At 54.8% G+C, this 26,711-nt stretch overlaps 65 non-coding genes across 65 annotated transcripts; 13 read left to right on the forward strand and 52 right to left on the reverse strand.

Annotated features, from left to right (window-relative positions):
• Positions 1 to 151: 151 nt before the first annotated feature.
• Trnag-gcc lies at positions 152 to 222 on the reverse strand. Its single transcript has one exon. It is a non-coding gene; the product is annotated as a tRNA-Gly (tRNA).
• Positions 223 to 563: 341 nt separating this feature from the next.
• Trnag-ucc lies at positions 564 to 635 on the forward strand. Its single transcript has one exon. It is a non-coding gene; the product is annotated as a tRNA-Gly (tRNA).
• A 576-nt stretch (positions 636 to 1,211) lies between these two features.
• Trnai-aau lies at positions 1,212 to 1,285 on the reverse strand. The gene has a single exon. It is a non-coding gene; the product is annotated as a tRNA-Ile (tRNA).
• A 198-nt stretch (positions 1,286 to 1,483) lies between these two features.
• Trnae-uuc lies at positions 1,484 to 1,555 on the reverse strand. The gene has a single exon. It is a non-coding gene; the product is annotated as a tRNA-Glu (tRNA).
• Positions 1,556 to 1,836: 281 nt separating this feature from the next.
• Trnam-cau lies at positions 1,837 to 1,909 on the reverse strand. Its single transcript has one exon. It is a non-coding gene; the product is annotated as a tRNA-Met (tRNA).
• A 293-nt stretch (positions 1,910 to 2,202) lies between these two features.
• Trnag-gcc lies at positions 2,203 to 2,273 on the reverse strand. The gene has a single exon. It is a non-coding gene; the product is annotated as a tRNA-Gly (tRNA).
• Positions 2,274 to 2,614: 341 nt separating this feature from the next.
• On the forward strand, positions 2,615 to 2,686 carry Trnag-ucc. The gene has a single exon. It is a non-coding gene; the product is annotated as a tRNA-Gly (tRNA).
• A 576-nt stretch (positions 2,687 to 3,262) lies between these two features.
• Trnai-aau lies at positions 3,263 to 3,336 on the reverse strand. Its single transcript has one exon. It is a non-coding gene; the product is annotated as a tRNA-Ile (tRNA).
• A 198-nt stretch (positions 3,337 to 3,534) lies between these two features.
• On the reverse strand, positions 3,535 to 3,606 carry Trnae-uuc. Its single transcript has one exon. It is a non-coding gene; the product is annotated as a tRNA-Glu (tRNA).
• A 281-nt stretch (positions 3,607 to 3,887) lies between these two features.
• On the reverse strand, positions 3,888 to 3,960 carry Trnam-cau. The gene has a single exon. It is a non-coding gene; the product is annotated as a tRNA-Met (tRNA).
• A 293-nt stretch (positions 3,961 to 4,253) lies between these two features.
• On the reverse strand, positions 4,254 to 4,324 carry Trnag-gcc. The gene has a single exon. It is a non-coding gene; the product is annotated as a tRNA-Gly (tRNA).
• Positions 4,325 to 4,665: 341 nt separating this feature from the next.
• Trnag-ucc lies at positions 4,666 to 4,737 on the forward strand. The gene has a single exon. It is a non-coding gene; the product is annotated as a tRNA-Gly (tRNA).
• Positions 4,738 to 5,313: 576 nt separating this feature from the next.
• Positions 5,314 to 5,387, reverse strand: Trnai-aau. Its single transcript has one exon. It is a non-coding gene; the product is annotated as a tRNA-Ile (tRNA).
• Positions 5,388 to 5,585: 198 nt separating this feature from the next.
• Positions 5,586 to 5,657, reverse strand: Trnae-uuc. The gene has a single exon. It is a non-coding gene; the product is annotated as a tRNA-Glu (tRNA).
• A 281-nt stretch (positions 5,658 to 5,938) lies between these two features.
• On the reverse strand, positions 5,939 to 6,011 carry Trnam-cau. Its single transcript has one exon. It is a non-coding gene; the product is annotated as a tRNA-Met (tRNA).
• A 293-nt stretch (positions 6,012 to 6,304) lies between these two features.
• Positions 6,305 to 6,375, reverse strand: Trnag-gcc. Its single transcript has one exon. It is a non-coding gene; the product is annotated as a tRNA-Gly (tRNA).
• A 341-nt stretch (positions 6,376 to 6,716) lies between these two features.
• On the forward strand, positions 6,717 to 6,788 carry Trnag-ucc. The gene has a single exon. It is a non-coding gene; the product is annotated as a tRNA-Gly (tRNA).
• Positions 6,789 to 7,364: 576 nt separating this feature from the next.
• Positions 7,365 to 7,438, reverse strand: Trnai-aau. Its single transcript has one exon. It is a non-coding gene; the product is annotated as a tRNA-Ile (tRNA).
• Positions 7,439 to 7,636: 198 nt separating this feature from the next.
• Positions 7,637 to 7,708, reverse strand: Trnae-uuc. Its single transcript has one exon. It is a non-coding gene; the product is annotated as a tRNA-Glu (tRNA).
• Positions 7,709 to 7,989: 281 nt separating this feature from the next.
• Trnam-cau lies at positions 7,990 to 8,062 on the reverse strand. Its single transcript has one exon. It is a non-coding gene; the product is annotated as a tRNA-Met (tRNA).
• Positions 8,063 to 8,355: 293 nt separating this feature from the next.
• On the reverse strand, positions 8,356 to 8,426 carry Trnag-gcc. The gene has a single exon. It is a non-coding gene; the product is annotated as a tRNA-Gly (tRNA).
• Positions 8,427 to 8,767: 341 nt separating this feature from the next.
• Positions 8,768 to 8,839, forward strand: Trnag-ucc. Its single transcript has one exon. It is a non-coding gene; the product is annotated as a tRNA-Gly (tRNA).
• Positions 8,840 to 9,415: 576 nt separating this feature from the next.
• Trnai-aau lies at positions 9,416 to 9,489 on the reverse strand. The gene has a single exon. It is a non-coding gene; the product is annotated as a tRNA-Ile (tRNA).
• A 198-nt stretch (positions 9,490 to 9,687) lies between these two features.
• Trnae-uuc lies at positions 9,688 to 9,759 on the reverse strand. The gene has a single exon. It is a non-coding gene; the product is annotated as a tRNA-Glu (tRNA).
• A 281-nt stretch (positions 9,760 to 10,040) lies between these two features.
• Trnam-cau lies at positions 10,041 to 10,113 on the reverse strand. Its single transcript has one exon. It is a non-coding gene; the product is annotated as a tRNA-Met (tRNA).
• A 293-nt stretch (positions 10,114 to 10,406) lies between these two features.
• Trnag-gcc lies at positions 10,407 to 10,477 on the reverse strand. Its single transcript has one exon. It is a non-coding gene; the product is annotated as a tRNA-Gly (tRNA).
• Positions 10,478 to 10,818: 341 nt separating this feature from the next.
• Positions 10,819 to 10,890, forward strand: Trnag-ucc. Its single transcript has one exon. It is a non-coding gene; the product is annotated as a tRNA-Gly (tRNA).
• Positions 10,891 to 11,466: 576 nt separating this feature from the next.
• Trnai-aau lies at positions 11,467 to 11,540 on the reverse strand. The gene has a single exon. It is a non-coding gene; the product is annotated as a tRNA-Ile (tRNA).
• Positions 11,541 to 11,738: 198 nt separating this feature from the next.
• Trnae-uuc lies at positions 11,739 to 11,810 on the reverse strand. The gene has a single exon. It is a non-coding gene; the product is annotated as a tRNA-Glu (tRNA).
• A 281-nt stretch (positions 11,811 to 12,091) lies between these two features.
• On the reverse strand, positions 12,092 to 12,164 carry Trnam-cau. Its single transcript has one exon. It is a non-coding gene; the product is annotated as a tRNA-Met (tRNA).
• Positions 12,165 to 12,457: 293 nt separating this feature from the next.
• On the reverse strand, positions 12,458 to 12,528 carry Trnag-gcc. Its single transcript has one exon. It is a non-coding gene; the product is annotated as a tRNA-Gly (tRNA).
• Positions 12,529 to 12,869: 341 nt separating this feature from the next.
• Trnag-ucc lies at positions 12,870 to 12,941 on the forward strand. The gene has a single exon. It is a non-coding gene; the product is annotated as a tRNA-Gly (tRNA).
• Positions 12,942 to 13,517: 576 nt separating this feature from the next.
• Positions 13,518 to 13,591, reverse strand: Trnai-aau. The gene has a single exon. It is a non-coding gene; the product is annotated as a tRNA-Ile (tRNA).
• Positions 13,592 to 13,789: 198 nt separating this feature from the next.
• On the reverse strand, positions 13,790 to 13,861 carry Trnae-uuc. Its single transcript has one exon. It is a non-coding gene; the product is annotated as a tRNA-Glu (tRNA).
• Positions 13,862 to 14,142: 281 nt separating this feature from the next.
• On the reverse strand, positions 14,143 to 14,215 carry Trnam-cau. The gene has a single exon. It is a non-coding gene; the product is annotated as a tRNA-Met (tRNA).
• Positions 14,216 to 14,508: 293 nt separating this feature from the next.
• Positions 14,509 to 14,579, reverse strand: Trnag-gcc. Its single transcript has one exon. It is a non-coding gene; the product is annotated as a tRNA-Gly (tRNA).
• A 341-nt stretch (positions 14,580 to 14,920) lies between these two features.
• Trnag-ucc lies at positions 14,921 to 14,992 on the forward strand. The gene has a single exon. It is a non-coding gene; the product is annotated as a tRNA-Gly (tRNA).
• Positions 14,993 to 15,568: 576 nt separating this feature from the next.
• Trnai-aau lies at positions 15,569 to 15,642 on the reverse strand. The gene has a single exon. It is a non-coding gene; the product is annotated as a tRNA-Ile (tRNA).
• A 198-nt stretch (positions 15,643 to 15,840) lies between these two features.
• Positions 15,841 to 15,912, reverse strand: Trnae-uuc. The gene has a single exon. It is a non-coding gene; the product is annotated as a tRNA-Glu (tRNA).
• Positions 15,913 to 16,193: 281 nt separating this feature from the next.
• Trnam-cau lies at positions 16,194 to 16,266 on the reverse strand. Its single transcript has one exon. It is a non-coding gene; the product is annotated as a tRNA-Met (tRNA).
• A 293-nt stretch (positions 16,267 to 16,559) lies between these two features.
• Positions 16,560 to 16,630, reverse strand: Trnag-gcc. The gene has a single exon. It is a non-coding gene; the product is annotated as a tRNA-Gly (tRNA).
• Positions 16,631 to 16,971: 341 nt separating this feature from the next.
• Positions 16,972 to 17,043, forward strand: Trnag-ucc. Its single transcript has one exon. It is a non-coding gene; the product is annotated as a tRNA-Gly (tRNA).
• Positions 17,044 to 17,619: 576 nt separating this feature from the next.
• Positions 17,620 to 17,693, reverse strand: Trnai-aau. The gene has a single exon. It is a non-coding gene; the product is annotated as a tRNA-Ile (tRNA).
• Positions 17,694 to 17,891: 198 nt separating this feature from the next.
• Trnae-uuc lies at positions 17,892 to 17,963 on the reverse strand. Its single transcript has one exon. It is a non-coding gene; the product is annotated as a tRNA-Glu (tRNA).
• Positions 17,964 to 18,244: 281 nt separating this feature from the next.
• Positions 18,245 to 18,317, reverse strand: Trnam-cau. The gene has a single exon. It is a non-coding gene; the product is annotated as a tRNA-Met (tRNA).
• A 293-nt stretch (positions 18,318 to 18,610) lies between these two features.
• Trnag-gcc lies at positions 18,611 to 18,681 on the reverse strand. Its single transcript has one exon. It is a non-coding gene; the product is annotated as a tRNA-Gly (tRNA).
• A 341-nt stretch (positions 18,682 to 19,022) lies between these two features.
• On the forward strand, positions 19,023 to 19,094 carry Trnag-ucc. The gene has a single exon. It is a non-coding gene; the product is annotated as a tRNA-Gly (tRNA).
• Positions 19,095 to 19,670: 576 nt separating this feature from the next.
• Positions 19,671 to 19,744, reverse strand: Trnai-aau. The gene has a single exon. It is a non-coding gene; the product is annotated as a tRNA-Ile (tRNA).
• A 198-nt stretch (positions 19,745 to 19,942) lies between these two features.
• On the reverse strand, positions 19,943 to 20,014 carry Trnae-uuc. The gene has a single exon. It is a non-coding gene; the product is annotated as a tRNA-Glu (tRNA).
• A 281-nt stretch (positions 20,015 to 20,295) lies between these two features.
• Positions 20,296 to 20,368, reverse strand: Trnam-cau. Its single transcript has one exon. It is a non-coding gene; the product is annotated as a tRNA-Met (tRNA).
• A 293-nt stretch (positions 20,369 to 20,661) lies between these two features.
• Trnag-gcc lies at positions 20,662 to 20,732 on the reverse strand. Its single transcript has one exon. It is a non-coding gene; the product is annotated as a tRNA-Gly (tRNA).
• A 341-nt stretch (positions 20,733 to 21,073) lies between these two features.
• Trnag-ucc lies at positions 21,074 to 21,145 on the forward strand. The gene has a single exon. It is a non-coding gene; the product is annotated as a tRNA-Gly (tRNA).
• A 566-nt stretch (positions 21,146 to 21,711) lies between these two features.
• Positions 21,712 to 21,785, reverse strand: Trnai-aau. The gene has a single exon. It is a non-coding gene; the product is annotated as a tRNA-Ile (tRNA).
• A 198-nt stretch (positions 21,786 to 21,983) lies between these two features.
• Positions 21,984 to 22,055, reverse strand: Trnae-uuc. The gene has a single exon. It is a non-coding gene; the product is annotated as a tRNA-Glu (tRNA).
• Positions 22,056 to 22,336: 281 nt separating this feature from the next.
• Positions 22,337 to 22,409, reverse strand: Trnam-cau. Its single transcript has one exon. It is a non-coding gene; the product is annotated as a tRNA-Met (tRNA).
• A 293-nt stretch (positions 22,410 to 22,702) lies between these two features.
• On the reverse strand, positions 22,703 to 22,773 carry Trnag-gcc. The gene has a single exon. It is a non-coding gene; the product is annotated as a tRNA-Gly (tRNA).
• A 341-nt stretch (positions 22,774 to 23,114) lies between these two features.
• On the forward strand, positions 23,115 to 23,186 carry Trnag-ucc. The gene has a single exon. It is a non-coding gene; the product is annotated as a tRNA-Gly (tRNA).
• Positions 23,187 to 23,762: 576 nt separating this feature from the next.
• On the reverse strand, positions 23,763 to 23,836 carry Trnai-aau. The gene has a single exon. It is a non-coding gene; the product is annotated as a tRNA-Ile (tRNA).
• A 198-nt stretch (positions 23,837 to 24,034) lies between these two features.
• Positions 24,035 to 24,106, reverse strand: Trnae-uuc. The gene has a single exon. It is a non-coding gene; the product is annotated as a tRNA-Glu (tRNA).
• Positions 24,107 to 24,387: 281 nt separating this feature from the next.
• Trnam-cau lies at positions 24,388 to 24,460 on the reverse strand. The gene has a single exon. It is a non-coding gene; the product is annotated as a tRNA-Met (tRNA).
• Positions 24,461 to 24,753: 293 nt separating this feature from the next.
• Trnag-gcc lies at positions 24,754 to 24,824 on the reverse strand. Its single transcript has one exon. It is a non-coding gene; the product is annotated as a tRNA-Gly (tRNA).
• Positions 24,825 to 25,165: 341 nt separating this feature from the next.
• Trnag-ucc lies at positions 25,166 to 25,237 on the forward strand. Its single transcript has one exon. It is a non-coding gene; the product is annotated as a tRNA-Gly (tRNA).
• Positions 25,238 to 25,813: 576 nt separating this feature from the next.
• Positions 25,814 to 25,887, reverse strand: Trnai-aau. Its single transcript has one exon. It is a non-coding gene; the product is annotated as a tRNA-Ile (tRNA).
• Positions 25,888 to 26,085: 198 nt separating this feature from the next.
• On the reverse strand, positions 26,086 to 26,157 carry Trnae-uuc. The gene has a single exon. It is a non-coding gene; the product is annotated as a tRNA-Glu (tRNA).
• A 281-nt stretch (positions 26,158 to 26,438) lies between these two features.
• Trnam-cau lies at positions 26,439 to 26,511 on the reverse strand. The gene has a single exon. It is a non-coding gene; the product is annotated as a tRNA-Met (tRNA).
• Between the last annotated feature and the right edge of the window lie 200 nt (positions 26,512 to 26,711).

Genomic DNA, 26,711 nt, shown 5'->3' on the forward strand with positions numbered 1-26,711 from the left:
ATGTACAATAGCACGCAGGAGTCCAAACGAGCAGTCGTCCGCGCTGCATGATTGGTTCTTTCCACACGGAATCCCGCGGTTCATTCTCATGGCTCACGCAGTTCGAGTGCGAAAGACACGCAGCACCCCTACCGGAGAAAAAACAAAATGATGCATCGGCCGGGAATCGAACCCGGGCCGCCCGCGTGGCAGGCGAGCATTCTACCACTGAACCACCGATGCTCGGGCCAGCGGTACCTTCACGCTGCTTCCCGAGCAGATGTCTCAAGGGAAAGTGGGACTGCCGTCAAGCGCCGTAGCATTCTGTGGAGAAGATGCTGCAGACGCTGAATCCTGCACTGCACTGCTTAAAGATGCCGCCAGAACGCGGTCCTCTGCGTACTCTTGCGCCGCCGGCGCCGACTCTTGCCAAAGGATGCGAAATGTGCGCGGATACGCTGTCCGAATGCGTCTGGATGTGCTCCCCTAGCCTGCCTCGAAATGCGCCTGCCGGGTACGATCACCTTCGGCCGCTGCCGACAGGCGGGAAGCCGACTCAGCGCGGTGGCGGGGCGCTCGCTTGTGCGGTGGTGGTGTAATGGTCAGCATAGTTGCCTTCCAAGCAGTTGATCCGGGTTCGATTCCCGGCCACCGCAGCAGGCTTTTAATTTCGCGTATGAGTACTTTTGCCACGCGCTCTTAAACTATTGTTTTTTCGCCCTCTTACTCGCTGCATACCAGCCCTTAGTGTGTCTCGACTTGTCTCGACTTTGCTCAGCTGACGCGAGAGCTGACGCTCTCAAATCGGCCTATATCAAAACGACAAGCACGAGAAACGACTGAGAGAGGTAAGGAGAGGCGAGGCGAGGCGATGGACACACAGCACGCCCCCTTCATTTCACGGTGGCGTCTCCCTGGCCGAATCGGGCTGTAGCTCCGAAAACAAAGGAGAAACAAAAATAGGAAGTAAAACTGCCAATACTGCCCTGTGTTCCCATGCGCTCACCCGCCCAAGTACTGACAAGGGCCAAAGTTGTTACGCATCGGCAATCGGACATTTTCTCTAACCAGTGTATTCAAGATATTATGGCCATTGCCGAGTGAATGCTGTAGTGCTTCCCGACGAGTCGGGTTCGGATCCTCTGTCAACTTCCACGCAGGGTGATGATCATTTGGTCATCACACTCGCCAGCTGAAATCGGCGCTGCCTTTTCGCAGTAGTAAAAGAGAAGTGGCCCGTGGGGGGATCGAACCCACGACCTTCGCGTTATTAGCACGACGCTCTAACCAACTGAGCTAACGGGCCTCGGCAGATGCAGTTGCTCAGCCCTACGCTGGAATCAGGTGGCATGAAGCCATACACCATTCCTATGGTCGTCGTGTGTCTGCTTCCCTAGTCTATATTCTGCTGACGGTCACGAAACAGTAGCTATATTGCGAGCAGGACGGGAAACGGCCGCTCGGACAGCTCAAACTTGTCACGATTCGTGTGGAAAAAATTCCGTTCCGGTACCGGGAATCGAACCCGGGCCTCCTGGGTGAAAGCCAGGTATCCTAGCCACTAGACCACACCGGATGCGGCCGTTTCATTCGACCGTTCGTACGGTCGCTTGTCGCATTGTCGCTCTCTTTGCGAGCATCTTTGCACATACTGACTGGCAAGGCGCGCACCTCAAACGTCGCAGAGCAATGCTTTTGGCTTCATGCTCTGCTGGGAGAAGAGGAATAGGGAAGCTGTATGTAGCAATAACAGGAAGTAAACATTTTCCCGCTGAAGCGTTGAAACGTTGCGGATAACAAACAAGAAATAAGTTGGCGCCCTAGCAACAGCACCACCTTCAGTCACAGAAAATTAGATGCCCCGGGTGAGGATCGAACTCACGACCTTAAGATTATGAGACTTACGCGCTGCCTACTGCGCTACCGAGGCAGGCGATCGTTAGACCTTCTGGAATCTTGGTAAGTACCGAATACAAGTGGTAGAGAGTCTGCACTCCCTGGCTCATTTTTTCTGTTGCTACACGTGCATTCACGGCGCGGCAGGCAACTTGCGATGCTAGGCCGACGCCAGTATGTACAATAGCACGCAGGAGTCCAAACGAGCAGTCGTCCGCGCTGCATGATTGGTTCTTTCCACACGGAATCCCGCGGTTCATTCTCATGGCTCACGCAGTTCGAGTGCGAAAGACACGCAGCACCCCTACCGGAGAAAAAACAAAATGATGCATCGGCCGGGAATCGAACCCGGGCCGCCCGCGTGGCAGGCGAGCATTCTACCACTGAACCACCGATGCTCGGGCCAGCGGTACCTTCACGCTGCTTCCCGAGCAGATGTCTCAAGGGAAAGTGGGACTGCCGTCAAGCGCCGTAGCATTCTGTGGAGAAGATGCTGCAGACGCTGAATCCTGCACTGCACTGCTTAAAGATGCCGCCAGAACGCGGTCCTCTGCGTACTCTTGCGCCGCCGGCGCCGACTCTTGCCAAAGGATGCGAAATGTGCGCGGATACGCTGTCCGAATGCGTCTGGATGTGCTCCCCTAGCCTGCCTCGAAATGCGCCTGCCGGGTACGATCACCTTCGGCCGCTGCCGACAGGCGGGAAGCCGACTCAGCGCGGTGGCGGGGCGCTCGCTTGTGCGGTGGTGGTGTAATGGTCAGCATAGTTGCCTTCCAAGCAGTTGATCCGGGTTCGATTCCCGGCCACCGCAGCAGGCTTTTAATTTCGCGTATGAGTACTTTTGCCACGCGCTCTTAAACTATTGTTTTTTCGCCCTCTTACTCGCTGCATACCAGCCCTTAGTGTGTCTCGACTTGTCTCGACTTTGCTCAGCTGACGCGAGAGCTGACGCTCTCAAATCGGCCTATATCAAAACGACAAGCACGAGAAACGACTGAGAGAGGTAAGGAGAGGCGAGGCGAGGCGATGGACACACAGCACGCCCCCTTCATTTCACGGTGGCGTCTCCCTGGCCGAATCGGGCTGTAGCTCCGAAAACAAAGGAGAAACAAAAATAGGAAGTAAAACTGCCAATACTGCCCTGTGTTCCCATGCGCTCACCCGCCCAAGTACTGACAAGGGCCAAAGTTGTTACGCATCGGCAATCGGACATTTTCTCTAACCAGTGTATTCAAGATATTATGGCCATTGCCGAGTGAATGCTGTAGTGCTTCCCGACGAGTCGGGTTCGGATCCTCTGTCAACTTCCACGCAGGGTGATGATCATTTGGTCATCACACTCGCCAGCTGAAATCGGCGCTGCCTTTTCGCAGTAGTAAAAGAGAAGTGGCCCGTGGGGGGATCGAACCCACGACCTTCGCGTTATTAGCACGACGCTCTAACCAACTGAGCTAACGGGCCTCGGCAGATGCAGTTGCTCAGCCCTACGCTGGAATCAGGTGGCATGAAGCCATACACCATTCCTATGGTCGTCGTGTGTCTGCTTCCCTAGTCTATATTCTGCTGACGGTCACGAAACAGTAGCTATATTGCGAGCAGGACGGGAAACGGCCGCTCGGACAGCTCAAACTTGTCACGATTCGTGTGGAAAAAATTCCGTTCCGGTACCGGGAATCGAACCCGGGCCTCCTGGGTGAAAGCCAGGTATCCTAGCCACTAGACCACACCGGATGCGGCCGTTTCATTCGACCGTTCGTACGGTCGCTTGTCGCATTGTCGCTCTCTTTGCGAGCATCTTTGCACATACTGACTGGCAAGGCGCGCACCTCAAACGTCGCAGAGCAATGCTTTTGGCTTCATGCTCTGCTGGGAGAAGAGGAATAGGGAAGCTGTATGTAGCAATAACAGGAAGTAAACATTTTCCCGCTGAAGCGTTGAAACGTTGCGGATAACAAACAAGAAATAAGTTGGCGCCCTAGCAACAGCACCACCTTCAGTCACAGAAAATTAGATGCCCCGGGTGAGGATCGAACTCACGACCTTAAGATTATGAGACTTACGCGCTGCCTACTGCGCTACCGAGGCAGGCGATCGTTAGACCTTCTGGAATCTTGGTAAGTACCGAATACAAGTGGTAGAGAGTCTGCACTCCCTGGCTCATTTTTTCTGTTGCTACACGTGCATTCACGGCGCGGCAGGCAACTTGCGATGCTAGGCCGACGCCAGTATGTACAATAGCACGCAGGAGTCCAAACGAGCAGTCGTCCGCGCTGCATGATTGGTTCTTTCCACACGGAATCCCGCGGTTCATTCTCATGGCTCACGCAGTTCGAGTGCGAAAGACACGCAGCACCCCTACCGGAGAAAAAACAAAATGATGCATCGGCCGGGAATCGAACCCGGGCCGCCCGCGTGGCAGGCGAGCATTCTACCACTGAACCACCGATGCTCGGGCCAGCGGTACCTTCACGCTGCTTCCCGAGCAGATGTCTCAAGGGAAAGTGGGACTGCCGTCAAGCGCCGTAGCATTCTGTGGAGAAGATGCTGCAGACGCTGAATCCTGCACTGCACTGCTTAAAGATGCCGCCAGAACGCGGTCCTCTGCGTACTCTTGCGCCGCCGGCGCCGACTCTTGCCAAAGGATGCGAAATGTGCGCGGATACGCTGTCCGAATGCGTCTGGATGTGCTCCCCTAGCCTGCCTCGAAATGCGCCTGCCGGGTACGATCACCTTCGGCCGCTGCCGACAGGCGGGAAGCCGACTCAGCGCGGTGGCGGGGCGCTCGCTTGTGCGGTGGTGGTGTAATGGTCAGCATAGTTGCCTTCCAAGCAGTTGATCCGGGTTCGATTCCCGGCCACCGCAGCAGGCTTTTAATTTCGCGTATGAGTACTTTTGCCACGCGCTCTTAAACTATTGTTTTTTCGCCCTCTTACTCGCTGCATACCAGCCCTTAGTGTGTCTCGACTTGTCTCGACTTTGCTCAGCTGACGCGAGAGCTGACGCTCTCAAATCGGCCTATATCAAAACGACAAGCACGAGAAACGACTGAGAGAGGTAAGGAGAGGCGAGGCGAGGCGATGGACACACAGCACGCCCCCTTCATTTCACGGTGGCGTCTCCCTGGCCGAATCGGGCTGTAGCTCCGAAAACAAAGGAGAAACAAAAATAGGAAGTAAAACTGCCAATACTGCCCTGTGTTCCCATGCGCTCACCCGCCCAAGTACTGACAAGGGCCAAAGTTGTTACGCATCGGCAATCGGACATTTTCTCTAACCAGTGTATTCAAGATATTATGGCCATTGCCGAGTGAATGCTGTAGTGCTTCCCGACGAGTCGGGTTCGGATCCTCTGTCAACTTCCACGCAGGGTGATGATCATTTGGTCATCACACTCGCCAGCTGAAATCGGCGCTGCCTTTTCGCAGTAGTAAAAGAGAAGTGGCCCGTGGGGGGATCGAACCCACGACCTTCGCGTTATTAGCACGACGCTCTAACCAACTGAGCTAACGGGCCTCGGCAGATGCAGTTGCTCAGCCCTACGCTGGAATCAGGTGGCATGAAGCCATACACCATTCCTATGGTCGTCGTGTGTCTGCTTCCCTAGTCTATATTCTGCTGACGGTCACGAAACAGTAGCTATATTGCGAGCAGGACGGGAAACGGCCGCTCGGACAGCTCAAACTTGTCACGATTCGTGTGGAAAAAATTCCGTTCCGGTACCGGGAATCGAACCCGGGCCTCCTGGGTGAAAGCCAGGTATCCTAGCCACTAGACCACACCGGATGCGGCCGTTTCATTCGACCGTTCGTACGGTCGCTTGTCGCATTGTCGCTCTCTTTGCGAGCATCTTTGCACATACTGACTGGCAAGGCGCGCACCTCAAACGTCGCAGAGCAATGCTTTTGGCTTCATGCTCTGCTGGGAGAAGAGGAATAGGGAAGCTGTATGTAGCAATAACAGGAAGTAAACATTTTCCCGCTGAAGCGTTGAAACGTTGCGGATAACAAACAAGAAATAAGTTGGCGCCCTAGCAACAGCACCACCTTCAGTCACAGAAAATTAGATGCCCCGGGTGAGGATCGAACTCACGACCTTAAGATTATGAGACTTACGCGCTGCCTACTGCGCTACCGAGGCAGGCGATCGTTAGACCTTCTGGAATCTTGGTAAGTACCGAATACAAGTGGTAGAGAGTCTGCACTCCCTGGCTCATTTTTTCTGTTGCTACACGTGCATTCACGGCGCGGCAGGCAACTTGCGATGCTAGGCCGACGCCAGTATGTACAATAGCACGCAGGAGTCCAAACGAGCAGTCGTCCGCGCTGCATGATTGGTTCTTTCCACACGGAATCCCGCGGTTCATTCTCATGGCTCACGCAGTTCGAGTGCGAAAGACACGCAGCACCCCTACCGGAGAAAAAACAAAATGATGCATCGGCCGGGAATCGAACCCGGGCCGCCCGCGTGGCAGGCGAGCATTCTACCACTGAACCACCGATGCTCGGGCCAGCGGTACCTTCACGCTGCTTCCCGAGCAGATGTCTCAAGGGAAAGTGGGACTGCCGTCAAGCGCCGTAGCATTCTGTGGAGAAGATGCTGCAGACGCTGAATCCTGCACTGCACTGCTTAAAGATGCCGCCAGAACGCGGTCCTCTGCGTACTCTTGCGCCGCCGGCGCCGACTCTTGCCAAAGGATGCGAAATGTGCGCGGATACGCTGTCCGAATGCGTCTGGATGTGCTCCCCTAGCCTGCCTCGAAATGCGCCTGCCGGGTACGATCACCTTCGGCCGCTGCCGACAGGCGGGAAGCCGACTCAGCGCGGTGGCGGGGCGCTCGCTTGTGCGGTGGTGGTGTAATGGTCAGCATAGTTGCCTTCCAAGCAGTTGATCCGGGTTCGATTCCCGGCCACCGCAGCAGGCTTTTAATTTCGCGTATGAGTACTTTTGCCACGCGCTCTTAAACTATTGTTTTTTCGCCCTCTTACTCGCTGCATACCAGCCCTTAGTGTGTCTCGACTTGTCTCGACTTTGCTCAGCTGACGCGAGAGCTGACGCTCTCAAATCGGCCTATATCAAAACGACAAGCACGAGAAACGACTGAGAGAGGTAAGGAGAGGCGAGGCGAGGCGATGGACACACAGCACGCCCCCTTCATTTCACGGTGGCGTCTCCCTGGCCGAATCGGGCTGTAGCTCCGAAAACAAAGGAGAAACAAAAATAGGAAGTAAAACTGCCAATACTGCCCTGTGTTCCCATGCGCTCTCCCGCCCAAGTACTGACAAGGGCCAAAGTTGTTACGCATCGGCAATCGGACATTTTCTCTAACCAGTGTATTCAAGATATTATGGCCATTGCCGAGTGAATGCTGTAGTGCTTCCCGACGAGTCGGGTTCGGATCCTCTGTCAACTTCCACGCAGGGTGATGATCATTTGGTCATCACACTCGCCAGCTGAAATCGGCGCTGCCTTTTCGCAGTAGTAAAAGAGAAGTGGCCCGTGGGGGGATCGAACCCACGACCTTCGCGTTATTAGCACGACGCTCTAACCAACTGAGCTAACGGGCCTCGGCAGATGCAGTTGCTCAGCCCTACGCTGGAATCAGGTGGCATGAAGCCATACACCATTCCTATGGTCGTCGTGTGTCTGCTTCCCTAGTCTATATTCTGCTGACGGTCACGAAACAGTAGCTATATTGCGAGCAGGACGGGAAACGGCCGCTCGGACAGCTCAAACTTGTCACGATTCGTGTGGAAAAAATTCCGTTCCGGTACCGGGAATCGAACCCGGGCCTCCTGGGTGAAAGCCAGGTATCCTAGCCACTAGACCACACCGGATGCGGCCGTTTCATTCGACCGTTCGTACGGTCGCTTGTCGCATTGTCGCTCTCTTTGCGAGCATCTTTGCACATACTGACTGGCAAGGCGCGCACCTCAAACGTCGCAGAGCAATGCTTTTGGCTTCATGCTCTGCTGGGAGAAGAGGAATAGGGAAGCTGTATGTAGCAATAACAGGAAGTAAACATTTTCCCGCTGAAGCGTTGAAACGTTGCGGATAACAAACAAGAAATAAGTTGGCGCCCTAGCAACAGCACCACCTTCAGTCACAGAAAATTAGATGCCCCGGGTGAGGATCGAACTCACGACCTTAAGATTATGAGACTTACGCGCTGCCTACTGCGCTACCGAGGCAGGCGATCGTTAGACCTTCTGGAATCTTGGTAAGTACCGAATACAAGTGGTAGAGAGTCTGCACTCCCTGGCTCATTTTTTCTGTTGCTACACGTGCATTCACGGCGCGGCAGGCAACTTGCGATGCTAGGCCGACGCCAGTATGTACAATAGCACGCAGGAGTCCAAACGAGCAGTCGTCCGCGCTGCATGATTGGTTCTTTCCACACGGAATCCCGCGGTTCATTCTCATGGCTCACGCAGTTCGAGTGCGAAAGACACGCAGCACCCCTACCGGAGAAAAAACAAAATGATGCATCGGCCGGGAATCGAACCCGGGCCGCCCGCGTGGCAGGCGAGCATTCTACCACTGAACCACCGATGCTCGGGCCAGCGGTACCTTCACGCTGCTTCCCGAGCAGATGTCTCAAGGGAAAGTGGGACTGCCGTCAAGCGCCGTAGCATTCTGTGGAGAAGATGCTGCAGACGCTGAATCCTGCACTGCACTGCTTAAAGATGCCGCCAGAACGCGGTCCTCTGCGTACTCTTGCGCCGCCGGCGCCGACTCTTGCCAAAGGATGCGAAATGTGCGCGGATACGCTGTCCGAATGCGTCTGGATGTGCTCCCCTAGCCTGCCTCGAAATGCGCCTGCCGGGTACGATCACCTTCGGCCGCTGCCGACAGGCGGGAAGCCGACTCAGCGCGGTGGCGGGGCGCTCGCTTGTGCGGTGGTGGTGTAATGGTCAGCATAGTTGCCTTCCAAGCAGTTGATCCGGGTTCGATTCCCGGCCACCGCAGCAGGCTTTTAATTTCGCGTATGAGTACTTTTGCCACGCGCTCTTAAACTATTGTTTTTTCGCCCTCTTACTCGCTGCATACCAGCCCTTAGTGTGTCTCGACTTGTCTCGACTTTGCTCAGCTGACGCGAGAGCTGACGCTCTCAAATCGGCCTATATCAAAACGACAAGCACGAGAAACGACTGAGAGAGGTAAGGAGAGGCGAGGCGAGGCGATGGACACACAGCACGCCCCCTTCATTTCACGGTGGCGTCTCCCTGGCCGAATCGGGCTGTAGCTCCGAAAACAAAGGAGAAACAAAAATAGGAAGTAAAACTGCCAATACTGCCCTGTGTTCCCATGCGCTCACCCGCCCAAGTACTGACAAGGGCCAAAGTTGTTACGCATCGGCAATCGGACATTTTCTCTAACCAGTGTATTCAAGATATTATGGCCATTGCCGAGTGAATGCTGTAGTGCTTCCCGACGAGTCGGGTTCGGATCCTCTGTCAACTTCCACGCAGGGTGATGATCATTTGGTCATCACACTCGCCAGCTGAAATCGGCGCTGCCTTTTCGCAGTAGTAAAAGAGAAGTGGCCCGTGGGGGGATCGAACCCACGACCTTCGCGTTATTAGCACGACGCTCTAACCAACTGAGCTAACGGGCCTCGGCAGAGGCAGTTGCTCAGCCCTACGCTGGAATCAGGTGGCATGAAGCCATACACCATTCCTATGGTCGTCGTGTGTCTGCTTCCCTAGTCTATATTCTGCTGACGGTCACGAAACAGTAGCTATATTGCGAGCAGGACGGGAAACGGCCGCTCGGACAGCTCAAACTTGTCACGATTCGTGTGGAAAAAATTCCGTTCCGGTACCGGGAATCGAACCCGGGCCTCCTGGGTGAAAGCCAGGTATCCTAGCCACTAGACCACACCGGATGCGGCCGTTTCATTCGACCGTTCGTACGGTCGCTTGTCGCATTGTCGCTCTCTTTGCGAGCATCTTTGCACATACTGACTGGCAAGGCGCGCACCTCAAACGTCGCAGAGCAATGCTTTTGGCTTCATGCTCTGCTGGGAGAAGAGGAATAGGGAAGCTGTATGTAGCAATAACAGGAAGTAAACATTTTCCCGCTGAAGCGTTGAAACGTTGCGGATAACAAACAAGAAATAAGTTGGCGCCCTAGCAACAGCACCACCTTCAGTCACAGAAAATTAGATGCCCCGGGTGAGGATCGAACTCACGACCTTAAGATTATGAGACTTACGCGCTGCCTACTGCGCTACCGAGGCAGGCGATCGTTAGACCTTCTGGAATCTTGGTAAGTACCGAATACAAGTGGTAGAGAGTCTGCACTCCCTGGCTCATTTTTTCTGTTGCTACACGTGCATTCACGGCGCGGCAGGCAACTTGCGATGCTAGGCCGACGCCAGTATGTACAATAGCACGCAGGAGTCCAAACGAGCAGTCGTCCGCGCTGCATGATTGGTTCTTTCCACACGGAATCCCGCGGTTCATTCTCATGGCTCACGCAGTTCGAGTGCGAAAGACACGCAGCACCCCTACCGGAGAAAAAACAAAATGATGCATCGGCCGGGAATCGAACCCGGGCCGCCCGCGTGGCAGGCGAGCATTCTACCACTGAACCACCGATGCTCGGGCCAGCGGTACCTTCACGCTGCTTCCCGAGCAGATGTCTCAAGGGAAAGTGGGACTGCCGTCAAGCGCCGTAGCATTCTGTGGAGAAGATGCTGCAGACGCTGAATCCTGCACTGCACTGCTTAAAGATGCCGCCAGAACGCGGTCCTCTGCGTACTCTTGCGCCGCCGGCGCCGACTCTTGCCAAAGGATGCGAAATGTGCGCGGATACGCTGTCCGAATGCGTCTGGATGTGCTCCCCTAGCCTGCCTCGAAATGCGCCTGCCGGGTACGATCACCTTCGGCCGCTGCCGACAGGCGGGAAGCCGACTCAGCGCGGTGGCGGGGCGCTCGCTTGTGCGGTGGTGGTGTAATGGTCAGCATAGTTGCCTTCCAAGCAGTTGATCCGGGTTCGATTCCCGGCCACCGCAGCAGGCTTTTAATTTCGCGTATGAGTACTTTTGCCACGCGCTCTTAAACTATTGTTTTTTCGCCCTCTTACTCGCTGCATACCAGCCCTTAGTGTGTCTCGACTTGTCTCGACTTTGCTCAGCTGACGCGAGAGCTGACGCTCTCAAATCGGCCTATATCAAAACGACAAGCACGAGAAACGACTGAGAGAGGTAAGGAGAGGCGAGGCGAGGCGATGGACACACAGCACGCCCCCTTCATTTCACGGTGGCGTCTCCCTGGCCGAATCGGGCTGTAGCTCCGAAAACAAAGGAGAAACAAAAATAGGAAGTAAAACTGCCAATACTGCCCTGTGTTCCCATGCGCTCACCCGCCCAAGTACTGACAAGGGCCAAAGTTGTTACGCATCGGCAATCGGACATTTTCTCTAACCAGTGTATTCAAGATATTATGGCCATTGCCGAGTGAATGCTGTAGTGCTTCCCGACGAGTCGGGTTCGGATCCTCTGTCAACTTCCACGCAGGGTGATGATCATTTGGTCATCACACTCGCCAGCTGAAATCGGCGCTGCCTTTTCGCAGTAGTAAAAGAGAAGTGGCCCGTGGGGGGATCGAACCCACGACCTTCGCGTTATTAGCACGACGCTCTAACCAACTGAGCTAACGGGCCTCGGCAGATGCAGTTGCTCAGCCCTACGCTGGAATCAGGTGGCATGAAGCCATACACCATTCCTATGGTCGTCGTGTGTCTGCTTCCCTAGTCTATATTCTGCTGACGGTCACGAAACAGTAGCTATATTGCGAGCAGGACGGGAAACGGCCGCTCGGACAGCTCAAACTTGTCACGATTCGTGTGGAAAAAATTCCGTTCCGGTACCGGGAATCGAACCCGGGCCTCCTGGGTGAAAGCCAGGTATCCTAGCCACTAGACCACACCGGATGCGGCCGTTTCATTCGACCGTTCGTACGGTCGCTTGTCGCATTGTCGCTCTCTTTGCGAGCATCTTTGCACATACTGACTGGCAAGGCGCGCACCTCAAACGTCGCAGAGCAATGCTTTTGGCTTCATGCTCTGCTGGGAGAAGAGGAATAGGGAAGCTGTATGTAGCAATAACAGGAAGTAAACATTTTCCCGCTGAAGCGTTGAAACGTTGCGGATAACAAACAAGAAATAAGTTGGCGCCCTAGCAACAGCACCACCTTCAGTCACAGAAAATTAGATGCCCCGGGTGAGGATCGAACTCACGACCTTAAGATTATGAGACTTACGCGCTGCCTACTGCGCTACCGAGGCAGGCGATCGTTAGACCTTCTGGAATCTTGGTAAGTACCGAATACAAGTGGTAGAGAGTCTGCACTCCCTGGCTCATTTTTTCTGTTGCTACACGTGCATTCACGGCGCGGCAGGCAACTTGCGATGCTAGGCCGACGCCAGTATGTACAATAGCACGCAGGAGTCCAAACGAGCAGTCGTCCGCGCTGCATGATTGGTTCTTTCCACACGGAATCCCGCGGTTCATTCTCATGGCTCACGCAGTTCGAGTGCGAAAGACACGCAGCACCCCTACCGGAGAAAAAACAAAATGATGCATCGGCCGGGAATCGAACCCGGGCCGCCCGCGTGGCAGGCGAGCATTCTACCACTGAACCACCGATGCTCGGGCCAGCGGTACCTTCACGCTGCTTCCCGAGCAGATGTCTCAAGGGAAAGTGGGACTGCCGTCAAGCGCCGTAGCATTCTGTGGAGAAGATGCTGCAGACGCTGAATCCTGCACTGCACTGCTTAAAGATGCCGCCAGAACGCGGTCCTCTGCGTACTCTTGCGCCGCCGGCGCCGACTCTTGCCAAAGGATGCGAAATGTGCGCGGATACGCTGTCCGAATGCGTCTGGATGTGCTCCCCTAGCCTGCCTCGAAATGCGCCTGCCGGGTACGATCACCTTCGGCCGCTGCCGACAGGCGGGAAGCCGACTCAGCGCGGTGGCGGGGCGCTCGCTTGTGCGGTGGTGGTGTAATGGTCAGCATAGTTGCCTTCCAAGCAGTTGATCCGGGTTCGATTCCCGGCCACCGCAGCAGGCTTTTAATTTCGCGTATGAGTACTTTTGCCACGCGCTCTTAAACTATTGTTTTTTCGCCCTCTTACTCGCTGCATACCAGCCCTTAGTGTGTCTCGACTTGTCTCGACTTTGCTCAGCTGACGCGAGAGCTGACGCTCTCAAATCGGCCTATATCAAAACGACAAGCACGAGAAACGACTGAGAGAGGTAAGGAGAGGCGAGGCGAGGCGATGGACACACAGCACGCCCCCTTCATTTCACGGTGGCGTCTCCCTGGCCGAATCGGGCTGTAGCTCCGAAAACAAAGGAGAAACAAAAATAGGAAGTAAAACTGCCAATACTGCCCTGTGTTCCCATGCGCTCACCCGCCCAAGTACTGACAAGGGCCAAAGTTGTTACGCATCGGCAATCGGACATTTTCTCTAACCAGTGTATTCAAGATATTATGGCCATTGCCGAGTGAATGCTGTAGTGCTTCCCGACGAGTCGGGTTCGGATCCTCTGTCAACTTCCACGCAGGGTGATGATCATTTGGTCATCACACTCGCCAGCTGAAATCGGCGCTGCCTTTTCGCAGTAGTAAAAGAGAAGTGGCCCGTGGGGGGATCGAACCCACGACCTTCGCGTTATTAGCACGACGCTCTAACCAACTGAGCTAACGGGCCTCGGCAGATGCAGTTGCTCAGCCCTACGCTGGAATCAGGTGGCATGAAGCCATACACCATTCCTATGGTCGTCGTGTGTCTGCTTCCCTAGTCTATATTCTGCTGACGGTCACGAAACAGTAGCTATATTGCGAGCAGGACGGGAAACGGCCGCTCGGACAGCTCAAACTTGTCACGATTCGTGTGGAAAAAATTCCGTTCCGGTACCGGGAATCGAACCCGGGCCTCCTGGGTGAAAGCCAGGTATCCTAGCCACTAGACCACACCGGATGCGGCCGTTTCATTCGACCGTTCGTACGGTCGCTTGTCGCATTGTCGCTCTCTTTGCGAGCATCTTTGCACATACTGACTGGCAAGGCGCGCACCTCAAACGTCGCAGAGCAATGCTTTTGGCTTCATGCTCTGCTGGGAGAAGAGGAATAGGGAAGCTGTATGTAGCAATAACAGGAAGTAAACATTTTCCCGCTGAAGCGTTGAAACGTTGCGGATAACAAACAAGAAATAAGTTGGCGCCCTAGCAACAGCACCACCTTCAGTCACAGAAAATTAGATGCCCCGGGTGAGGATCGAACTCACGACCTTAAGATTATGAGACTTACGCGCTGCCTACTGCGCTACCGAGGCAGGCGATCGTTAGACCTTCTGGAATCTTGGTAAGTACCGAATACAAGTGGTAGAGAGTCTGCACTCCCTGGCTCATTTTTTCTGTTGCTACACGTGCATTCACGGCGCGGCAGGCAACTTGCGATGCTAGGCCGACGCCAGTATGTACAATAGCACGCAGGAGTCCAAACGAGCAGTCGTCCGCGCTGCATGATTGGTTCTTTCCACACGGAATCCCGCGGTTCATTCTCATGGCTCACGCAGTTCGAGTGCGAAAGACACGCAGCACCCCTACCGGAGAAAAAACAAAATGATGCATCGGCCGGGAATCGAACCCGGGCCGCCCGCGTGGCAGGCGAGCATTCTACCACTGAACCACCGATGCTCGGGCCAGCGGTACCTTCACGCTGCTTCCCGAGCAGATGTCTCAAGGGAAAGTGGGACTGCCGTCAAGCGCCGTAGCATTCTGTGGAGAAGATGCTGCAGACGCTGAATCCTGCACTGCACTGCTTAAAGATGCCGCCAGAACGCGGTCCTCTGCGTACTCTTGCGCCGCCGGCGCCGACTCTTGCCAAAGGATGCGAAATGTGCGCGGATACGCTGTCCGAATGCGTCTGGATGTGCTCCCCTAGCCTGCCTCGAAATGCGCCTGCCGGGTACGATCACCTTCGGCCGCTGCCGACAGGCGGGAAGCCGACTCAGCGCGGTGGCGGGGCGCTCGCTTGTGCGGTGGTGGTGTAATGGTCAGCATAGTTGCCTTCCAAGCAGTTGATCCGGGTTCGATTCCCGGCCACCGCAGCAGGCTTTTAATTTCGCGTATGAGTACTTTTGCCACGCGCTCTTAAACTATTGTTTTTTCGCCCTCTTACTCGCTGCATACCAGCCCTTAGTGTGTCTCGACTTGTCTCGACTTTGCTCAGCTGACGCGAGAGCTGACGCTCTCAAATCGGCCTATATCAAAACGACAAGCACGAGAAACGACTGAGAGAGGTAAGGAGAGGCGAGGCGAGGCGATGGACACACAGCACGCCCCCTTCATTTCACGGTGGCGTCTCCCTGGCCGAATCGGGCTGTAGCTCCGAAAACAAAGGAGAAACAAAAATAGGAAGTAAAACTGCCAATACTGCCCTGTGTTCCCATGCGCTCACCCGCCCAAGTACTGACAAGGGCCAAAGTTGTTACGCATCGGCAATCGGACATTTTCTCTAACCAGTGTATTCAAGATATTATGGCCATTGCCGAGTGAATGCTGTAGTGCTTCCCGACGAGTCGGGTTCGGATCCTCTGTCAACTTCCACGCAGGGTGATGATCATTTGGTCATCACACTCGCCAGCTGAAATCGGCGCTGCCTTTTCGCAGTAGTAAAAGAGAAGTGGCCCGTGGGGGGATCGAACCCACGACCTTCGCGTTATTAGCACGACGCTCTAACCAACTGAGCTAACGGGCCTCGGCAGATGCAGTTGCTCAGCCCTACGCTGGAATCAGGTGGCATGAAGCCATACACCATTCCTATGGTCGTCGTGTGTCTGCTTCCCTAGTCTATATTCTGCTGACGGTCACGAAACAGTAGCTATATTGCGAGCAGGACGGGAAACGGCCGCTCGGACAGCTCAAACTTGTCACGATTCGTGTGGAAAAAATTCCGTTCCGGTACCGGGAATCGAACCCGGGCCTCCTGGGTGAAAGCCAGGTATCCTAGCCACTAGACCACACCGGATGCGGCCGTTTCATTCGACCGTTCGTACGGTCGCTTGTCGCATTGTCGCTCTCTTTGCGAGCATCTTTGCACATACTGACTGGCAAGGCGCGCACCTCAAACGTCGCAGAGCAATGCTTTTGGCTTCATGCTCTGCTGGGAGAAGAGGAATAGGGAAGCTGTATGTAGCAATAACAGGAAGTAAACATTTTCCCGCTGAAGCGTTGAAACGTTGCGGATAACAAACAAGAAATAAGTTGGCGCCCTAGCAACAGCACCACCTTCAGTCACAGAAAATTAGATGCCCCGGGTGAGGATCGAACTCACGACCTTAAGATTATGAGACTTACGCGCTGCCTACTGCGCTACCGAGGCAGGCGATCGTTAGACCTTCTGGAATCTTGGTAAGTACCGAATACAAGTGGTAGAGAGTCTGCACTCCCTGGCTCATTTTTTCTGTTGCTACACGTGCATTCACGGCGCGGCAGGCAACTTGCGATGCTAGGCCGACGCCAGTATGTACAATAGCACGCAGGAGTCCAAACGAGCAGTCGTCCGCGCTGCATGATTGGTTCTTTCCACACGGAATCCCGCGGTTCATTCTCATGGCTCACGCAGTTCGAGTGCGAAAGACACGCAGCACCCCTACCGGAGAAAAAACAAAATGATGCATCGGCCGGGAATCGAACCCGGGCCGCCCGCGTGGCAGGCGAGCATTCTACCACTGAACCACCGATGCTCGGGCCAGCGGTACCTTCACGCTGCTTCCCGAGCAGATGTCTCAAGGGAAAGTGGGACTGCCGTCAAGCGCCGTAGCATTCTGTGGAGAAGATGCTGCAGACGCTGAATCCTGCACTGCACTGCTTAAAGATGCCGCCAGAACGCGGTCCTCTGCGTACTCTTGCGCCGCCGGCGCCGACTCTTGCCAAAGGATGCGAAATGTGCGCGGATACGCTGTCCGAATGCGTCTGGATGTGCTCCCCTAGCCTGCCTCGAAATGCGCCTGCCGGGTACGATCACCTTCGGCCGCTGCCGACAGGCGGGAAGCCGACTCAGCGCGGTGGCGGGGCGCTCGCTTGTGCGGTGGTGGTGTAATGGTCAGCATAGTTGCCTTCCAAGCAGTTGATCCGGGTTCGATTCCCGGCCACCGCAGCAGGCTTTTAATTTCGCGTATGAGTACTTTTGCCACGCGCTCTTAAACTATTGTTTTTTCGCCCTCTTACTCGCTGCATACCAGCCCTTAGTGTGTCTCGACTTGTCTCGACTTTGCTCAGCTGACGCGAGAGCTGACGCTCTCAAATCGGCCTATATCAAAACGACAAGCACGAGAAACGACTGAGAGAGGTAAGGAGAGGCGAGGCGAGGCGATGGACACACAGCACGCCCCCTTCATTTCACGGTGGCGTCTCCCTGGCCGAATCGGGCTGTAGCTCCGAAAACAAAGGAGAAACAAAAATAGGAAGTAAAACTGCCAATACTGCCCTGTGTTCCCATGCGCTCACCCGCCCAAGTACTGACAAGGGCCAAAGTTGTTACGCATCGGCAATCGGACATTTTCTCTAACCAGTGTATTCAAGATATTATGGCCATTGCCGAGTGAATGCTGTAGTGCTTCCCGACGAGTCGGGTTCGGATCCTCTGTCAACTTCCACGCAGGGTGATGATCATTTGGTCATCACACTCGCCAGCTGAAATCGGCGCTGCCTTTTCGCAGTAGTAAAAGAGAAGTGGCCCGTGGGGGGATCGAACCCACGACCTTCGCGTTATTAGCACGACGCTCTAACCAACTGAGCTAACGGGCCTCGGCAGATGCAGTTGCTCAGCCCTACGCTGGAATCAGGTGGCATGAAGCCATACACCATTCCTATGGTCGTCGTGTGTCTGCTTCCCTAGTCTATATTCTGCTGACGGTCACGAAACAGTAGCTATATTGCGAGCAGGACGGGAAACGGCCGCTCGGACAGCTCAAACTTGTCACGATTCGTGTGGAAAAAATTCCGTTCCGGTACCGGGAATCGAACCCGGGCCTCCTGGGTGAAAGCCAGGTATCCTAGCCACTAGACCACACCGGATGCGGCCGTTTCATTCGACCGTTCGTACGGTCGCTTGTCGCATTGTCGCTCTCTTTGCGAGCATCTTTGCACATACTGACTGGCAAGGCGCGCACCTCAAACGTCGCAGAGCAATGCTTTTGGCTTCATGCTCTGCTGGGAGAAGAGGAATAGGGAAGCTGTATGTAGCAATAACAGGAAGTAAACATTTTCCCGCTGAAGCGTTGAAACGTTGCGGATAACAAACAAGAAATAAGTTGGCGCCCTAGCAACAGCACCACCTTCAGTCACAGAAAATTAGATGCCCCGGGTGAGGATCGAACTCACGACCTTAAGATTATGAGACTTACGCGCTGCCTACTGCGCTACCGAGGCAGGCGATCGTTAGACCTTCTGGAATCTTGGTAAGTACCGAATACAAGTGGTAGAGAGTCTGCACTCCCTGGCTCATTTTTTCTGTTGCTACACGTGCATTCACGGCGCGGCAGGCAACTTGCGATGCTAGGCCGACGCCAGTATGTACAATAGCACGCAGGAGTCCAAACGAGCAGTCGTCCGCGCTGCATGATTGGTTCTTTCCACACGGAATCCCGCGGTTCATTCTCATGGCTCACGCAGTTCGAGTGCGAAAGACACGCAGCACCCCTACCGGAGAAAAAACAAAATGATGCATCGGCCGGGAATCGAACCCGGGCCGCCCGCGTGGCAGGCGAGCATTCTACCACTGAACCACCGATGCTCGGGCCAGCGGTACCTTCACGCTGCTTCCCGAGCAGATGTCTCAAGGGAAAGTGGGACTGCCGTCAAGCGCCGTAGCATTCTGTGGAGAAGATGCTGCAGACGCTGAATCCTGCACTGCACTGCTTAAAGATGCCGCCAGAACGCGGTCCTCTGCGTACTCTTGCGCCGCCGGCGCCGACTCTTGCCAAAGGATGCGAAATGTGCGCGGATACGCTGTCCGAATGCGTCTGGATGTGCTCCCCTAGCCTGCCTCGAAATGCGCCTGCCGGGTACGATCACCTTCGGCCGCTGCCGACAGGCGGGAAGCCGACTCAGCGCGGTGGCGGGGCGCTCGCTTGTGCGGTGGTGGTGTAATGGTCAGCATAGTTGCCTTCCAAGCAGTTGATCCGGGTTCGATTCCCGGCCACCGCAGCAGGCTTTTAATTTCGCGTATGAGTACTTTTGCCACGCGCTCTTAAACTATTGTTTTTTCGCCCTCTTACTCGCTGCATACCAGCCCTTAGTGTGTCTCGACTTGTCTCGACTTTGCTCAGCTGACGCGAGAGCTGACGCTCTCAAATCGGCCTATATCAAAACGACAAGCACGAGAAACGACTGAGAGAGGTAAGGAGAGGCGAGGCGAGGCGATGGACACACAGCACGCCCCCTTCATTTCACGGTGGCGTCTCCCTGGCCGAATCGGGCTGTAGCTCCGAAAACAAAGGAGAAACAAAAATAGGAAGTAAAACTGCCAATACTGCCCTGTGTTCCCATGCGCTCACCCGCCCAAGTACTGACAAGGGCCAAAGTTGTTACGCATCGGCAATCGGACATTTTCTCTAACCAGTGTATTCAAGATATTATGGCCATTGCCGAGTGAATGCTGTAGTGCTTCCCGACGAGTCGGGTTCGGATCCTCTGTCAACTTCCACGCAGGGTGATGATCATTTGGTCATCACACTCGCCAGCTGAAATCGGCGCTGCCTTTTCGCAGTAGTAAAAGAGAAGTGGCCCGTGGGGGGATCGAACCCACGACCTTCGCGTTATTAGCACGACGCTCTAACCAACTGAGCTAACGGGCCTCGGCAGATGCAGTTGCTCAGCCCTACGCTGGAATCAGGTGGCATGAAGCCATACACCATTCCTATGGTCGTCGTGTGTCTGCTTCCCTAGTCTATATTCTGCTGACGGTCACGAAACAGTAGCTATATTGCGAGCAGGACGGGAAACGGCCGCTCGGACAGCTCAAACTTGTCACGATTCGTGTGGAAAAAATTCCGTTCCGGTACCGGGAATCGAACCCGGGCCTCCTGGGTGAAAGCCAGGTATCCTAGCCACTAGACCACACCGGATGCGGCCGTTTCATTCGACCGTTCGTACGGTCGCTTGTCGCATTGTCGCTCTCTTTGCGAGCATCTTTGCACATACTGACTGGCAAGGCGCGCACCTCAAACGTCGCAGAGCAATGCTTTTGGCTTCATGCTCTGCTGGGAGAAGAGGAATAGGGAAGCTGTATGTAGCAATAACAGGAAGTAAACATTTTCCCGCTGAAGCGTTGAAACGTTGCGGATAACAAACAAGAAATAAGTTGGCGCCCTAGCAACAGCACCACCTTCAGTCACAGAAAATTAGATGCCCCGGGTGAGGATCGAACTCACGACCTTAAGATTATGAGACTTACGCGCTGCCTACTGCGCTACCGAGGCAGGCGATCGTTAGACCTTCTGGAATCTTGGTAAGTACCGAATACAAGTGGTAGAGAGTCTGCACTCCCTGGCTCATTTTTTCTGTTGCTACACGTGCATTCACGGCGCGGCAGGCAACTTGCGATGCTAGGCCGACGCCAGTATGTACAATAGCACGCAGGAGTCCAAACGAGCAGTCGTCCGCGCTGCATGATTGGTTCTTTCCACACGGAATCCCGCGGTTCATTCTCATGGCTCACGCAGTTCGAGTGCGAAAGACACGCAGCACCCCTACCGGAGAAAAAACAAAATGATGCATCGGCCGGGAATCGAACCCGGGCCGCCCGCGTGGCAGGCGAGCATTCTACCACTGAACCACCGATGCTCGGGCCAGCGGTACCTTCACGCTGCTTCCCGAGCAGATGTCTCAAGGGAAAGTGGGACTGCCGTCAAGCGCCGTAGCATTCTGTGGAGAAGATGCTGCAGACGCTGAATCCTGCACTGCACTGCTTAAAGATGCCGCCAGAACGCGGTCCTCTGCGTACTCTTGCGCCGCCGGCGCCGACTCTTGCCAAAGGATGCGAAATGTGCGCGGATACGCTGTCCGAATGCGTCTGGATGTGCTCCCCTAGCCTGCCTCGAAATGCGCCTGCCGGGTACGATCACCTTCGGCCGCTGCCGACAGGCGGGAAGCCGACTCAGCGCGGTGGCGGGGCGCTCGCTTGTGCGGTGGTGGTGTAATGGTCAGCATAGTTGCCTTCCAAGCAGTTGATCCGGGTTCGATTCCCGGCCACCGCAGCAGGCTTTTAATTTCGCGTATGAGTACTTTTGCCACGCGCTCTTAAACTATTGTTTTTTCGCCCTCTTACTCGCTGCATACCAGCCCTTAGTGTGTCTCGACTTTGCTCAGCTGACGCGAGAGCTGACGCTCTCAAATCGGCCTATATCAAAACGACAAGCACGAGAAACGACTGAGAGAGGTAAGGAGAGGCGAGGCGAGGCGATGGACACACAGCACGCCCCCTTCATTTCACGGTGGCGTCTCCCTGGCCGAATCGGGCTGTAGCTCCGAAAACAAAGGAGAAACAAAAATAGGAAGTAAAACTGCCAATACTGCCCTGTGTTCCCATGCGCTCACCCGCCCAAGTACTGACAAGGGCCAAAGTTGTTACGCATCGGCAATCGGACATTTTCTCTAACCAGTGTATTCAAGATATTATGGCCATTGCCGAGTGAATGCTGTAGTGCTTCCCGACGAGTCGGGTTCGGATCCTCTGTCAACTTCCACGCAGGGTGATGATCATTTGGTCATCACACTCGCCAGCTGAAATCGGCGCTGCCTTTTCGCAGTAGTAAAAGAGAAGTGGCCCGTGGGGGGATCGAACCCACGACCTTCGCGTTATTAGCACGACGCTCTAACCAACTGAGCTAACGGGCCTCGGCAGATGCAGTTGCTCAGCCCTACGCTGGAATCAGGTGGCATGAAGCCATACACCATTCCTATGGTCGTCGTGTGTCTGCTTCCCTAGTCTATATTCTGCTGACGGTCACGAAACAGTAGCTATATTGCGAGCAGGACGGGAAACGGCCGCTCGGACAGCTCAAACTTGTCACGATTCGTGTGGAAAAAATTCCGTTCCGGTACCGGGAATCGAACCCGGGCCTCCTGGGTGAAAGCCAGGTATCCTAGCCACTAGACCACACCGGATGCGGCCGTTTCATTCGACCGTTCGTACGGTCGCTTGTCGCATTGTCGCTCTCTTTGCGAGCATCTTTGCACATACTGACTGGCAAGGCGCGCACCTCAAACGTCGCAGAGCAATGCTTTTGGCTTCATGCTCTGCTGGGAGAAGAGGAATAGGGAAGCTGTATGTAGCAATAACAGGAAGTAAACATTTTCCCGCTGAAGCGTTGAAACGTTGCGGATAACAAACAAGAAATAAGTTGGCGCCCTAGCAACAGCACCACCTTCAGTCACAGAAAATTAGATGCCCCGGGTGAGGATCGAACTCACGACCTTAAGATTATGAGACTTACGCGCTGCCTACTGCGCTACCGAGGCAGGCGATCGTTAGACCTTCTGGAATCTTGGTAAGTACCGAATACAAGTGGTAGAGAGTCTGCACTCCCTGGCTCATTTTTTCTGTTGCTACACGTGCATTCACGGCGCGGCAGGCAACTTGCGATGCTAGGCCGACGCCAGTATGTACAATAGCACGCAGGAGTCCAAACGAGCAGTCGTCCGCGCTGCATGATTGGTTCTTTCCACACGGAATCCCGCGGTTCATTCTCATGGCTCACGCAGTTCGAGTGCGAAAGACACGCAGCACCCCTACCGGAGAAAAAACAAAATGATGCATCGGCCGGGAATCGAACCCGGGCCGCCCGCGTGGCAGGCGAGCATTCTACCACTGAACCACCGATGCTCGGGCCAGCGGTACCTTCACGCTGCTTCCCGAGCAGATGTCTCAAGGGAAAGTGGGACTGCCGTCAAGCGCCGTAGCATTCTGTGGAGAAGATGCTGCAGACGCTGAATCCTGCACTGCACTGCTTAAAGATGCCGCCAGAACGCGGTCCTCTGCGTACTCTTGCGCCGCCGGCGCCGACTCTTGCCAAAGGATGCGAAATGTGCGCGGATACGCTGTCCGAATGCGTCTGGATGTGCTCCCCTAGCCTGCCTCGAAATGCGCCTGCCGGGTACGATCACCTTCGGCCGCTGCCGACAGGCGGGAAGCCGACGCAGCGCGGTGGCGGGGCGCTCGCTTGTGCGGTGGTGGTGTAATGGTCAGCATAGTTGCCTTCCAAGCAGTTGATCCGGGTTCGATTCCCGGCCACCGCAGCAGGCTTTTAATTTCGCGTATGAGTACTTTTGCCACGCGCTCTTAAACTATTGTTTTTTCGCCCTCTTACTCGCTGCATACCAGCCCTTAGTGTGTCTCGACTTGTCTCGACTTTGCTCAGCTGACGCGAGAGCTGACGCTCTCAAATCGGCCTATATCAAAACGACAAGCACGAGAAACGACTGAGAGAGGTAAGGAGAGGCGAGGCGAGGCGATGGACACACAGCACGCCCCCTTCATTTCACGGTGGCGTCTCCCTGGCCGAATCGGGCTGTAGCTCCGAAAACAAAGGAGAAACAAAAATAGGAAGTAAAACTGCCAATACTGCCCTGTGTTCCCATGCGCTCACCCGCCCAAGTACTGACAAGGGCCAAAGTTGTTACGCATCGGCAATCGGACATTTTCTCTAACCAGTGTATTCAAGATATTATGGCCATTGCCGAGTGAATGCTGTAGTGCTTCCCGACGAGTCGGGTTCGGATCCTCTGTCAACTTCCACGCAGGGTGATGATCATTTGGTCATCACACTCGCCAGCTGAAATCGGCGCTGCCTTTTCGCAGTAGTAAAAGAGAAGTGGCCCGTGGGGGGATCGAACCCACGACCTTCGCGTTATTAGCACGACGCTCTAACCAACTGAGCTAACGGGCCTCGGCAGATGCAGTTGCTCAGCCCTACGCTGGAATCAGGTGGCATGAAGCCATACACCATTCCTATGGTCGTCGTGTGTCTGCTTCCCTAGTCTATATTCTGCTGACGGTCACGAAACAGTAGCTATATTGCGAGCAGGACGGGAAACGGCCGCTCGGACAGCTCAAACTTGTCACGATTCGTGTGGAAAAAATTCCGTTCCGGTACCGGGAATCGAACCCGGGCCTCCTGGGTGAAAGCCAGGTATCCTAGCCACTAGACCACACCGGATGCGGCCGTTTCATTCGACCGTTCGTACGGTCGCTTGTCGCATTGTCGCTCTCTTTGCGAGCATCTTTGCACATACTGACTGGCAAGGCGCGCACCTCAAACGTCGCAGAGCAATGCTTTTGGCTTCATGCTCTGCTGGGAGAAGAGGAATAGGGAAGCTGTATGTAGCAATAACAGGAAGTAAACATTTTCCCGCTGAAGCGTTGAAACGTTGCGGATAACAAACAAGAAATAAGTTGGCGCCCTAGCAACAGCACCACCTTCAGTCACAGAAAATTAGATGCCCCGGGTGAGGATCGAACTCACGACCTTAAGATTATGAGACTTACGCGCTGCCTACTGCGCTACCGAGGCAGGCGATCGTTAGACCTTCTGGAATCTTGGTAAGTACCGAATACAAGTGGTAGAGAGTCTGCACTCCCTGGCTCATTTTTTCTGTTGCTACACGTGCATTCACGGCGCGGCAGGCAACTTGCGATGCTAGGCCGACGCCAGTATGTACAATAGCACGCAGGAGTCCAAACGAGCAGTCGTCCGCGCTGCATGATTGGTTCTTTCCACACGGAATCCCGCGGTTCATTCTCATGGCTCACGCAGTTCGAGTGCGAAAGACACGCAGCACCCCTACCGGAGAAAAAACAAAATGATGCATCGGCCGGGAATCGAACCCGGGCCGCCCGCGTGGCAGGCGAGCATTCTACCACTGAACCACCGATGCTCGGGCCAGCGGTACCTTCACGCTGCTTCCCGAGCAGATGTCTCAAGGGAAAGTGGGACTGCCGTCAAGCGCCGTAGCATTCTGTGGAGAAGATGCTGCAGACGCTGAATCCTGCACTGCACTGCTTAAAGATGCCGCCAGAACGCGGTCCTCTGCGTACTCTTGCGCCGCCGGCGCCGACTCTTGCCAAAGGATGCGAAATGTGCGCGGATACGCTGTCCGAATGCGTCTGGATGTGCTCCCCTAGCCTGCCTCGAAATGCGCCTGCCGGGTACGATCACCTTCGGCCGCTGCCGACAGGCGGGAAGCCGACGCAGCGCGGTGGCGGGGCGCTCGCTTGTGCGGTGGTGGTGTAATGGTCAGCATAGTTGCCTTCCAAGCAGTTGATCCGGGTTCGATTCCCGGCCACCGCAGCAGGCTTTTAATTTCGCGTATGAGTACTTTTGCCACGCGCTCTTAAACTATTGTTTTTTCGCCCTCTTACTCGCTGCATACCAGCCCTTAGTGTGTCTCGACTTGTCTCGACTTTGCTCAGCTGACGCGAGAGCTGACGCTCTCAAATCGGCCTATATCAAAACGACAAGCACGAGAAACGACTGAGAGAGGTAAGGAGAGGCGAGGCGAGGCGATGGACACACAGCACGCCCCCTTCATTTCACGGTGGCGTCTCCCTGGCCGAATCGGGCTGTAGCTCCGAAAACAAAGGAGAAACAAAAATAGGAAGTAAAACTGCCAATACTGCCCTGTGTTCCCATGCGCTCACCCGCCCAAGTACTGACAAGGGCCAAAGTTGTTACGCATCGGCAATCGGACATTTTCTCTAACCAGTGTATTCAAGATATTATGGCCATTGCCGAGTGAATGCTGTAGTGCTTCCCGACGAGTCGGGTTCGGATCCTCTGTCAACTTCCACGCAGGGTGATGATCATTTGGTCATCACACTCGCCAGCTGAAATCGGCGCTGCCTTTTCGCAGTAGTAAAAGAGAAGTGGCCCGTGGGGGGATCGAACCCACGACCTTCGCGTTATTAGCACGACGCTCTAACCAACTGAGCTAACGGGCCTCGGCAGATGCAGTTGCTCAGCCCTACGCTGGAATCAGGTGGCATGAAGCCATACACCATTCCTATGGTCGTCGTGTGTCTGCTTCCCTAGTCTATATTCTGCTGACGGTCACGAAACAGTAGCTATATTGCGAGCAGGACGGGAAACGGCCGCTCGGACAGCTCAAACTTGTCACGATTCGTGTGGAAAAAATTCCGTTCCGGTACCGGGAATCGAACCCGGGCCTCCTGGGTGAAAGCCAGGTATCCTAGCCACTAGACCACACCGGATGCGGCCGTTTCATTCGACCGTTCGTACGGTCGCTTGTCGCATTGTCGCTCTCTTTGCGAGCATCTTTGCACATACTGACTGGCAAGGCGCGCACCTCAAACGTCGCAGAGCAATGCTTTTGGCTTCATGCTCTGCTGGGAGAAGAGGAATAGGGAAGCTGTATGTAGCAATAACAGGAAGTAAACATTTTCCCGCTGAAGCGTTGAAACGTTGCGGATAACAAACAAGAAATAAGTTGGCGCCCTAGCAACAGCACCACCTTCAGTCACAGAAAATTAGATGCCCCGGGTGAGGATCGAACTCACGACCTTAAGATTATGAGACTTACGCGCTGCCTACTGCGCTACCGAGGCAGGCGATCGTTAGACCTTCTGGAATCTTGGTAAGTACCGAATACAAGTGGTAGAGAGTCTGCACTCCCTGGCTCATTTTTTCTGTTGCTACACGTGCATTCACGGCGCGGCAGGCAACTTGCGATGCTAGGCCGACGCCAGTATGTACAATAGCACGCAGGAGTCCAAACGAGCAGTCGTCCGCGCTGCATGATTGGTTC

The sequence above is a fragment of the Schistocerca americana genome, unplaced genomic scaffold (assembly GCF_021461395.2).
Source record: "Schistocerca americana isolate TAMUIC-IGC-003095 unplaced genomic scaffold, iqSchAmer2.1 HiC_scaffold_133, whole genome shotgun sequence".
NCBI lineage: Eukaryota > Metazoa > Arthropoda > Insecta > Orthoptera > Acrididae > Schistocerca > Schistocerca americana.